This window comes from Columba livia, chromosome 2, assembly GCF_036013475.1.
Source record: "Columba livia isolate bColLiv1 breed racing homer chromosome 2, bColLiv1.pat.W.v2, whole genome shotgun sequence".
Taxonomy (NCBI): domain Eukaryota; kingdom Metazoa; phylum Chordata; class Aves; order Columbiformes; family Columbidae; genus Columba; species Columba livia.
Genome location: NC_088603.1, coordinates 129,216,493 through 129,226,137, shown reverse-complemented (window position 1 = coordinate 129,226,137; position 9,645 = coordinate 129,216,493). Strand labels below are relative to the sequence as shown.

Genomic DNA, 9,645 nt, shown 5'->3' with positions numbered 1-9,645 from the left:
AGATTGTTGGGCAAGTCATGACGCTCCCATTGTGTACTAATGGAGTAGAGCAGATTATTATATACAGACTACATCTTTTATTTTCAAAATTTGAGAAGGTTCTAGGTTCTATTAAGCTGCTCTTATTGGAGGTACTGATTAGCCTTTATCTCAACAGTAGGAGGAAGGAAAAAAACAAAAAAACCAACATAAAGCTACAATAAATCTAAAGAGTGGCTGGTAATGCAGCTTAGTTGTTCACATATGTAAAGCTCCAGTCATACAGGAAACTTACTAAAAAGCAAAACACTATCATGGACTTAAAATGATTATAAAATATTTGATCCCTTGTTCTATACCTCGACAAAATTAGATCCAGAAGTTGCTGGTGTATTTGAACTGATAAAACTTGTTCTTTTGTATTGTTTTCTTTCAACTGTATGACATCTGCAGCGCAGGATGTACGTTAAGATATGAGACTCTTCTGAGTTGATGCATGTAATTCAAGATGTTTTTTAGACTAAGCTTTTAGCTGTATAGTAACCACAATATTATAAAACTGTTAGGTATTGAAATAATAGCACAGACTGCAGATTTTGGAGACCTGTTGGAATTATATCTGTTGCAGAAAATTTAGAAAACTTCCCTTGTAACCTGATGCTGACGTTCATTGATTGCGTTTTTCTGCTGGGTACACCAGTGCTAAGTATATGTTAAACTATGGGGTTGTTCTTCAAATGACTAACAGTAAGTAAAAAATAAAATTTGATGTAAAAATAAATATATAAAGAAAACTAAAACCACCAACAACAAAACCCACAAACTTTTATAGACAACATCATCGTGATTCAGTATCTAAATGGCCTTATGTTAAACAAAATCTTGAAACTTAAGCAATTTATGAAAAGTACTTGCATTTTTATCCATTGGTGAATGATAAAGAAGAGGACATAAGAAATTGTATTAAACTGTGTACTTGTGTGCTCAGTTCTTAAATAAGGGGTAAGGAATCTGAGAAACAGGAAACTGAACAATGGAGATAAGAAGAGTAGGACGACAAGCTCCCACGGCTGAATACAGGGTATGTATGATATAAAACTGTCTTAGCACATGCTGAGTTCCCAAAGTGTATTTAAACAAGTTATAAATGTCATATTCATGTTCTGTTAGTATGATAAAAAACTTGCCATTAAGGTAGACGCTCATCGTGCTGTCCTGTCCCTGCATGTATTTGGTGTGTAAATCATGGTCTGTAACACACCAGCTCTACCCCAGGGCACCTGGAGGATGTGCAGTTGCCGTGTGGCTGCACCGTGGGCCCTGGGGCAGCTTCTCAGGCTGCTCTTTCTGCTTTCAGCTGTCACAACTTGATCCACCACTTGGTTTTAAGTCATGACTTAAAAAAGTCCTGATGGAATGATGTAAACAGATACTGCACGAAATACGGACTCAAGATTTATTCTGATCCTGAGTAAATATGTGTTGGTTTTTAAATTACACTTGCCATACCATGTTCTTACTCTCAGAGCTATCATTAAAATCTAAAATCTAGTTGCCTAGTAAAAGAGGCATCTTCTTCCCCTGCTCCCTACCCCGTTTTTATTTCTAAGCTTGAGGAGTGTTGTTACTGCGGTCTTACAAATCCGGTAGGAAATTCATTGCTTCACGTTCTGATGCTTCTACCTGTTTGGTGGTGGTGTGGGGCTTTTTTTGTTTGTTTTTTGTTTTTTAATGAATTTATTTTTCATTTTTATTTAAACATTTCTGGTTTGTTTTACGCAGCGGCGTCACTGGAGGGGACCCGGGCCTCGGCTTCCCCACCCGGCGGGGCCGAGGTCGCTCCGCCGAAGGGTCCCGGCCCGGGGGCGCGGGGAGCCGGGAGCCGTGGGGGCTGAGCGGAGGAGCGCCCCGCGCCACCGCTAGGGGCGCTGCGCTCCGCCTCACGGGGCCGGGCAAGGGACGCGGACGGGGCCATTCGTGCCGCGGGAGCGGGGGGGAGCGAGGCCCGGGCGCGGCGCCGGGAGCCCTCGGCGGGCGGAGGGACGCGCCGGGGGGCGGTGGCGGAGAGGCGGGGGAGGCCGGCGGGGGGAGGCGGGCGGCGCTGAGGCGGCTAGGCGGGGCGGTGGCGGCGGGAGGGTTGGTGGGGGGGGCGGAGTGGTTGGGGCCGGCGGCGGCCGCCGCGGCGGCGGGGTCAGTTCTCTTTAGTGTTTGCCGATGTTGGAGGCGTCTCCAAAGTGTCCCTGGGAAGCAGGTAACCGGGCCCGCGGGGGCGGCCCCGCGCCCCGCCGCCGGGCGGGGAGGCAGTGGGAAGGGGGGGCCGCACCGGACCAGGCCGGAGGGGCGGGGAGGGAGGCTGCTTCAGCCATGATGTCCGAGTCCCCGTCCCGTCTCCCCCCCCTCCTCCTGCCGGCGCAGCGACTCCCGGGGTGAGGGCTCCAGCGGCCGCTCAGCGCCCCCCACCTCCCCGGGGCTGGGCAGGCGCTTCTGCGCCACGGCGTTGCCGGCCCGCTCCGCTCCGGCGGCGGTGGAAGAGGCACCAACTCGCCATCCGCCCGGGGCCCCCGCCCGCCCCCAGCCGCTGCTGAGGGGCGGAGGAGGCGGGCGGGGGCACAGGTGGGCCGCCCCGGCGCCACCGCCTCTGGGGGCCGCGGAGGAGCCGCCGCCGTAGCTCCCACAGCGGGGTCCGGCTGCCGGCGGTGGCCGTTGCGCCAAGGCCGGGGCGGGGCCGGGCCGTGCGGTGGGGCTGGGGTTGGGCTCGGTGGGGACCGCGCGGGCCTGCCCTGTGTCGGACCTCGGGAAGTAGTTGGGTGCGACCTGAAGTTGCCCCTCGCCGCTCGGCCCGGCCCGGCCCGGCCCGGCGTGCTCTCTCGGGGTCGGCGGCGCCGACTGAGATGCGCGGCCTCGGGGGCGCTGGGCGGTCGCTCGCCGCCGGCGGGTGAGGGTCGCCGGGCGTTCCTCGCCGGGTCAGCAGTGCCGACCCCGCGGCTCGGCCGCCGCGGTTTCCTGCGCTGTGTTTAATCCCCCTCGCGTTGCGCATCGCGTGCTGCCCCCAAACTTCGGGCAGGGCCCGAAACTTCGCCGGCAGGACTGGGCTCTCCCGCTCCCAAAATGGATGTCGGCGTCTTTTCCACGAAGCGATGGGCAGCGGAGCGGTTTGCCGGCCTTTGCCCGAACCGAGGGCTTCGGGGCTGCCGTTGAGCTGGGGGTGAGACCCAGGGAGACACCTATGTTAAACATCCTTTTCCAGGCCACTTGGGCAGTGGGCAATATTTTCCCGGTGTTCAGGTCTCCTCGGTGGGAGGGAGAAAGTTCATCCTGGTTGCAGCCAGGCCTGGCAGTCCCAGCTGTGCCCTCCCGGGAAAGCGTGGGCTGCTCAGGGCGTGCTGGGAGGGCAGATCCCACAGCAGAGCTGCTCGCCTTGTAGGGCTCAGGGTCCCGCCCGCCAAACCAGTGATGCTCATGTGGAAAATATCCCCAGAGTGCATCTACCTGGTATTGCCTCATGGCCAGCAAGCTGTTTCTGTGGATACCGAGATGTAAGCTGCTCAGGCCATGCTCAGAATGCTCCCTGTGCAGCTACCATGGTACTAAAAAAAAAGTTTGTATTATACAGAAGAGTAAATGAAGTGTTTCTGTTGTAGCCCCTCTCTTTGTGTGAAATACTGTCTTTAACAGTGGTGAAGAATGTGCACAGATAGCGGCCCTGCAAGGCGCAAGTAAGGCTATTTGCTCTGGTATAACTAGGTGTAGTTGTGTTGCACTTCTGTGATCGAGCATATATTGCTATATCTCGCTTAGGTTACTAGTGGCATCAAGCTGTGAAGGAGTAAGGTCTTCCTGAGCAGTGTGGTAATTATAGGTTAGCAGTCTACACCAGTGTAATAATATATTGAAGTCATTTACTAAATACAGGGAGGCTCTATACAGGTTTTGTTGTGACATTGCTGCCTATAAACAGTGCCAGACTGACAGGTTTCTGAATGAATTCTCTTTTCTAGAAAGCCAGCAGCAGTGCAAGATTTCCACTACTGATCTCCAGCCACTGAACCTTGGCTTTATCCTAGAAAAGCTCCTGGAGAGAGATTTCTGCTCTTGCCTGTCTTTGTTAAGATTCCTACTGCTGACAACTAGGAACAGGATTGAGACTGCCCCTGCTTGTTCATAGTTTTTGAGGAGAAGATGCTGTTCAGATTTTGCTTTGCAGAGAACTTCTCAGCAACATTGCTCAGCTTTAGCAGAAGTCATTCACCTTGGGTTCAGTTAAGGCTGTAGTCTGGAGGCTAGGGTCTTTATGTAAGTTGCCAGCTTAAGCTACCTTCTCCCCAATATTTATGTCAAAATAATAAATTTGAATAATCCTACATCCTGAATTGTGAAAGTAGTTTGGAAAGGAACTTCCTAATTTTACTTTCAGGAAAACCTGATCAGAGGTGTTTTAGTGACTTGGCCAAGTATAAGTAAGTACTTAACTCGATCAGCCCCTTCCTTGCGGGCAAATATTGAACTTGATTTTCCTACACAGGTTAATAAACACGACTCCATGGTAATCCTAGTTTACATTGGTGTGAATGTGAGAATCAAATGCTATATGTTTTATTTGTAAAGTGTTATGAAAAGTGACCTTGGGAAGGTTAGGCAACAGGCTGTAGTGAAGTAGATACTCCGATTCCAAGACTGCTTCTCCAACCATTAAGAAAGCTGCACCTGTCATGCTCTATCTAGACAGTTTGTTTTGACCTGTTGAAAATATGCGGCTATTGATTTGTCAGTCTTCAAAAAGACTGAAAAAACTCTCACCAATTATGTCCCGTCCTTCAGCCTAAAATACATCTTTTTATGATGTCATACCATTGGAGAACAGACCTTACAAAGTGTGCAGTTTTTAGTGCCAGATTTTTTTTTGGTGTAGACTTCATAAAGACACCTATACACATGAGCAGATTCTCTCCCATTGCAGAGTCAGGTATCTGCTTCCTCATGTGTGTCACTGATGTGGTGTGGAAGGAGCTAACCTTACATCTTTTCAGGATAACGGTAATGTATAACTTGTGCTAATAAGCCATGAAAGCTTCAGTTTTCCTTACTCTTCTTACATTGATTTCCTATAAGCAACAGCAAGATCTGTAAGGTAAGAGTTAGGCCTGTCTTTAGCCAGAACCAATTATTTTGCATTTCTAATATTTGAATCACGCATAGCCTGTGTTTTTCACAATAGTTCTTGAATTTTCTATATCTTCCAAAAAAAGGAAGAGGAACAGGCAGAGAATGGCCCTCTTAAAGCTGCTGTGGGTACTGATGTCAAAATCCACATGGGAAACCAGGAATCCCTGCTACCCCTTTCTGCCTCCACACTTCTCAACTGTTCCTGTTGCTGGTTTTGCCACGTTACACGTCCAAATACACCCATGTTAGGGTCTGTGCTGCCGGAGGCCCTGGTGTCACCCAGCCACCCCTTTTTCATCTCCTTGCTGTTTGCCGATGGGTTCTCTATGTGTGGTCTCTGAAACCATCAGGGCAGGGGTTTCTATTTGGTTGAGGGTGTATAAAGCAGGAGGCCTGGTCAGGGAATGGAGCTGACAGCGCTGCTTAGGGAGGAGAGGGTCTGTGGTGCAAGGCAGGGAGCAGAGTTGATTGGGGCCATGTGACAAACTCTGGGAAGAGAGGAAATGGAACCTGTGTATAACATAGTTAATATATGTATTAAAAGTCAAGGGCTCTGCATTTAGGAGACCTGCTCATTGTCAGTGACTGGTCATGATCAGCATTAGCCAAAGTATGTTTGCATTAAAAGATCAAGAGTTCAGTAAAAATCTGAGAGATGTCTTGTCAGGCGTTGTTCTGGAAACTATTTAGAATATAAAAAATTGCTTCCCACAACTCCTAATCTAAAAATGAATTTTGAAAAACCATCTGTGTTAGTGTAATACTGTAGTCACATGCATGTCTGTAGCTATTCAAGTTTGTTCATACTTCACCTCAACAGCAACTGTTTTGTGTTGGGTTTTTTTAATTTTTTTAAGGTGGTAGTACTTGGAAAGTTTCCCAGTAGGGAAATCTGTACTCCAGGGTCACATTGTGCTCACCTGTGTCATACCGCATCTTTTCTGTTGGATTAGTCAAGTACATTTGTATGCAGTATGTTACAAATATATTGACACGTAGCCAAATAAATTCAAACTATGAAATTGATTTTCCTTTTTTCCTCTTAAAGAACACTTTTTTTTTGCATATTGAGTTATTTAATTTTGTGAATGCAGTGTATTCCTATATCCTCATAATCTTCTAATTTAATCACCATTAAAATGATGCGAGGGGGGGGCCTTTTTAGACTAATTAGAAGTGAGTGTTTGAGCACAGGTTCCTGTTGGTGTTTGAGGAGGTCCTAGTGATAGCCAGTGGCTAAGTATTATGGTGAGTATGGGTTAACCTGGCATCCCTAGTTTCTGGGCAAAGACAGCTTCAGAAGATGTTTACCATAATACCACATGCTCGAAGGGTATGTTTACAGACTCATCTTCTGAAAACTTCTGAAGGCAGCGGTCACGTGTCCAGTTTTGCTGCTTGCCGGCTTTGAGGAGACTGTTTGCCTCCAGGCTGAAGGAAATGTTTCTGAGCGTGGGAGACTAGATGTTCTTGGGAAGTTTCTTGCACTGGAAGTGGTCACCTGTTGGAACAAGAAGATTTCTTTAAGAGATGACAAACCTTTTTATTGCTATTGCTGTTATTGGTTTCTTGGGTTTGGCAGCTGTTATGTATTTGTAGTTTCCACTTTCTTATACAATAAACCCAGTTTAAAAAAGTAGTGTTGTACAAATATAAGGACATTTCAATGTAGTAAACATGCAGATTGATGCCAGTAACTGAAGATGTCCACATAAGTAACTGGCTGTAAATCCATGTCACCCAGATGATACAGCTGTACAGCTGATAAATTTTGCAGGGAAGAAATCAAGCTACTGTTCCCAAGGTGGAAGTGCAGAACTGATACAAAGCGATGGTTGGTCACTGTGCAGCATATCCAGTTGTACTGATACAAATAAAGCAGTGAAATAACGAAGTTTGTGGGAGCTTGGCTTTGTTAGAAAAGAAGAAGAAATAATGTAAAATTGCTTGTTAAGAAGTCGTGTGCTCTTTTTTGTTATTCCCGCCCCCGCCTCCTTCCCTGGTTCGTCTTCAGTCCTGGATACTGGGTTGCAGGGCTTTTTCCTTTCCAGACTGTGGAAAATGTTTTCTCTGCTTTTTATTCCGTAGTACTTAAACCTGCCTGCTTTGAACTGTGTTCTCTCTGTGGTGGCAGTATCCTTTGAGTGGACATTGCTGGTGGGTATTTTGCTTAAGAGTATACGCCCAAGAGTCTATTCCTTTTGTACCTGTTTTAAGGCCTGGGAATCTTAATGAATGACTCCAGAGGGATTTTCTCAAGAACCTTTCTGACCCTCTTATAATTCCATGCAACACACTTACTGGTCTTCTATGAAATAGGTGTCCTCTTGGCTTCTGCATGGCAACTAAGGCTGTCTGTCCTTCATGAAGGAGGATGAGAAGCTTGTCCTGGATCAGGAGGCAGGTAAAGCTCACCTTGGTTTCTCAGAGACATCTCTCAACATTTTCTTTTAGCTGAATCTCCAGGGTTAGATACAGGATTTGATGTCTTCAGAAGGAAAAATGATCTGCATCATCTTTTCTTCACCCCTCTTCAGCTGGCCGTTCTTTATCACTTAGAGCCATAAACAAGTGAAAAGTCACTGAAGATGCAAGGACTGGATCCCATTTCCATGGGCTTGATGGAGTTTTCATTGATGAGGACATTCTAGATGTGAATTCTCTTCTGAAACTGACCATTCCACAAGTTACTGTTGGTGTCAACTCACCAGAGGTGGTGGCTTTGGAGGCCCTTTTTTGTGTGGCCATTAAGCTATAGGTAAAACTTTGATTCACTTTTTCTGGTTCTCTTCGAATCCCACTGCAGTCAGAACCCCTTGGAGTTTGTGACATTTGCCTTCATTACAGGTAGGCATGAAAGCAAACCACTGTTGTAGATAGTGGGGCGAATCTTTAATACTGTAGCTTTAATACCATACTTGAAGTATTTTAAGAGAGATTGGAAGCAGCAACTTACCCGTTCTGGCTTTTCCAAGGCTTTTAAGCTACCTCTGCACTCACTAGGAACTTTGGCATCACTAGCACCAAAAAAGCAGCAGCTTTATTTGCTATCATTGCAAATACTGCCTGGTGCTGTTTACGTTCATGCACTTCGTAGCTGACAGGAGGAAGGAAGACATGGTTACTATCAAACTAATATAACTGATATATTCCTAGGGCAGGACAGAGCACTGCAGGTGAAAAGGGTTAGCTGAGGCAGTTCTGGTTCCAGGGCCTACTCTGCTTTTCAAACGTACATGTCTGCTGTTGCACTGGATTGGAGACCTCAGTTCCACAGCTCTGGAGTCTTCACTTCCACCTAAACTTCTGCTGCTGGCATGTCACAGCCAAGATGCTGGATGACTTTTGGGCTATGAGCACTCCTTCCCTTTGTTAACAATGGACATCCTTTTTCACAGGAGGTGTAACTGTGTTGGGCATATATATGTAGCCAAATAACACCTTCTCTTGGAGATCCTGGAAAATAGGGTCCTTCCCTTTTGCAGTTTTGCATGGTTTTTTGTTTGTCTGTTTCTTTTAAATTTGACTTTGGTTTTGAAGGTGAGGATGTCATGGTTGAGATGGACAAATGACATAGACCAAGTTCTTCCAGGATGAAAGTAGTAGATGCCATTTATTGCCACAAGTGCATTTTTATACAGTTTTACCAGTTCATGTATTTCTTCATTTTTGGTTACAGGTTACAGCAGTAACATTTCATTGGCTAACTTTGCTATCATTCATGTTACTCTTCTACTCCCTTCTCTCTCGCAGGTACACCTTAATATCTCTAGATACTCCTTTACTCCCATCTTTCTCATGAGTAGGCCTTAATATCTTCAAGGCTAATTTCAGTTCCCATGCCCTCCATCAGGGAATCCACGGACCCACCATAGTCCCCCACATGAGGAACAGGAGTCTTAGCTCAGTAGTGAACAGAAGCATTACCTCCCTGCTAGTTCACAGGCAAGTTTGTTCTTTCACTCTGGTTTAGGGTGGTTCCAGAGTCACAAAAGCTGACTTCACCCTGCTGAAGGTAATAGTCCCAGAGTCCTGAAAGTACTGTAAGCGGTGAGAAAGTAATTCCTTTAAAGGGCAGCTCAGAGCATCATCCATATATCAAGCCTGCTTCCATATAGTTGTGAGCCTATGCTGTTGCAGAGAGCATTATCATTCCTCATATATGCAAACTACTTTTTCTCTTTTGCTCATTTCTAGGTGCTGTTTCCTTTTATTTTGAATCATTTCTTGTTACCACTGAATCAGGTTGCACTTTTAGCCAGGATTGTCCCTTCTTTCATTTCTGACTCTTTATCTGTGCAAAAATACTTGAAAGAATGCCAAACTTTAGTTCATGGTTTGTTTACATTTTTTTCCTGTAGTAGTTATGCTTATAACTTCCTTTTATCTGGGGAAACAAGTTATTCTGTATCATCAACTATATGGATGGAGATCTCTTATTTGCTGTCTTATGACATATCCTACTTGATACCACTAGTACATAAGTTGAAGGAAAAAGGCTCC

The 9,645-nt window shown here is 46.3% G+C and overlaps 1 protein-coding gene across 11 annotated transcripts in view; it reads left to right on the top strand.

The window, feature by feature from the left end:
- The first annotated feature begins 2,081 nt into the window (after positions 1-2,081).
- STAU2 (staufen double-stranded RNA binding protein 2) overlaps positions 2,082-9,645 on the top strand; it is a 172,775-nt gene continuing 165,211 nt past the window's right edge. For 5 of the 11 annotated variants that reach the window (XM_065053811.1, XM_065053805.1, XM_065053810.1 and 2 more), the window contains exon 1: positions 2,082-2,230. The gene's annotated coding sequence lies outside the window, so the exon portion shown is untranslated. Of the gene's footprint in view, positions 2,231-2,308; positions 2,406-2,516; positions 3,185-7,466; positions 7,547-9,645 lie in introns of those variants that run through there. The other 6 variants (XM_065053812.1, XM_065053807.1, XM_065053808.1 and 3 more) reach the window with 5 other exon arrangements.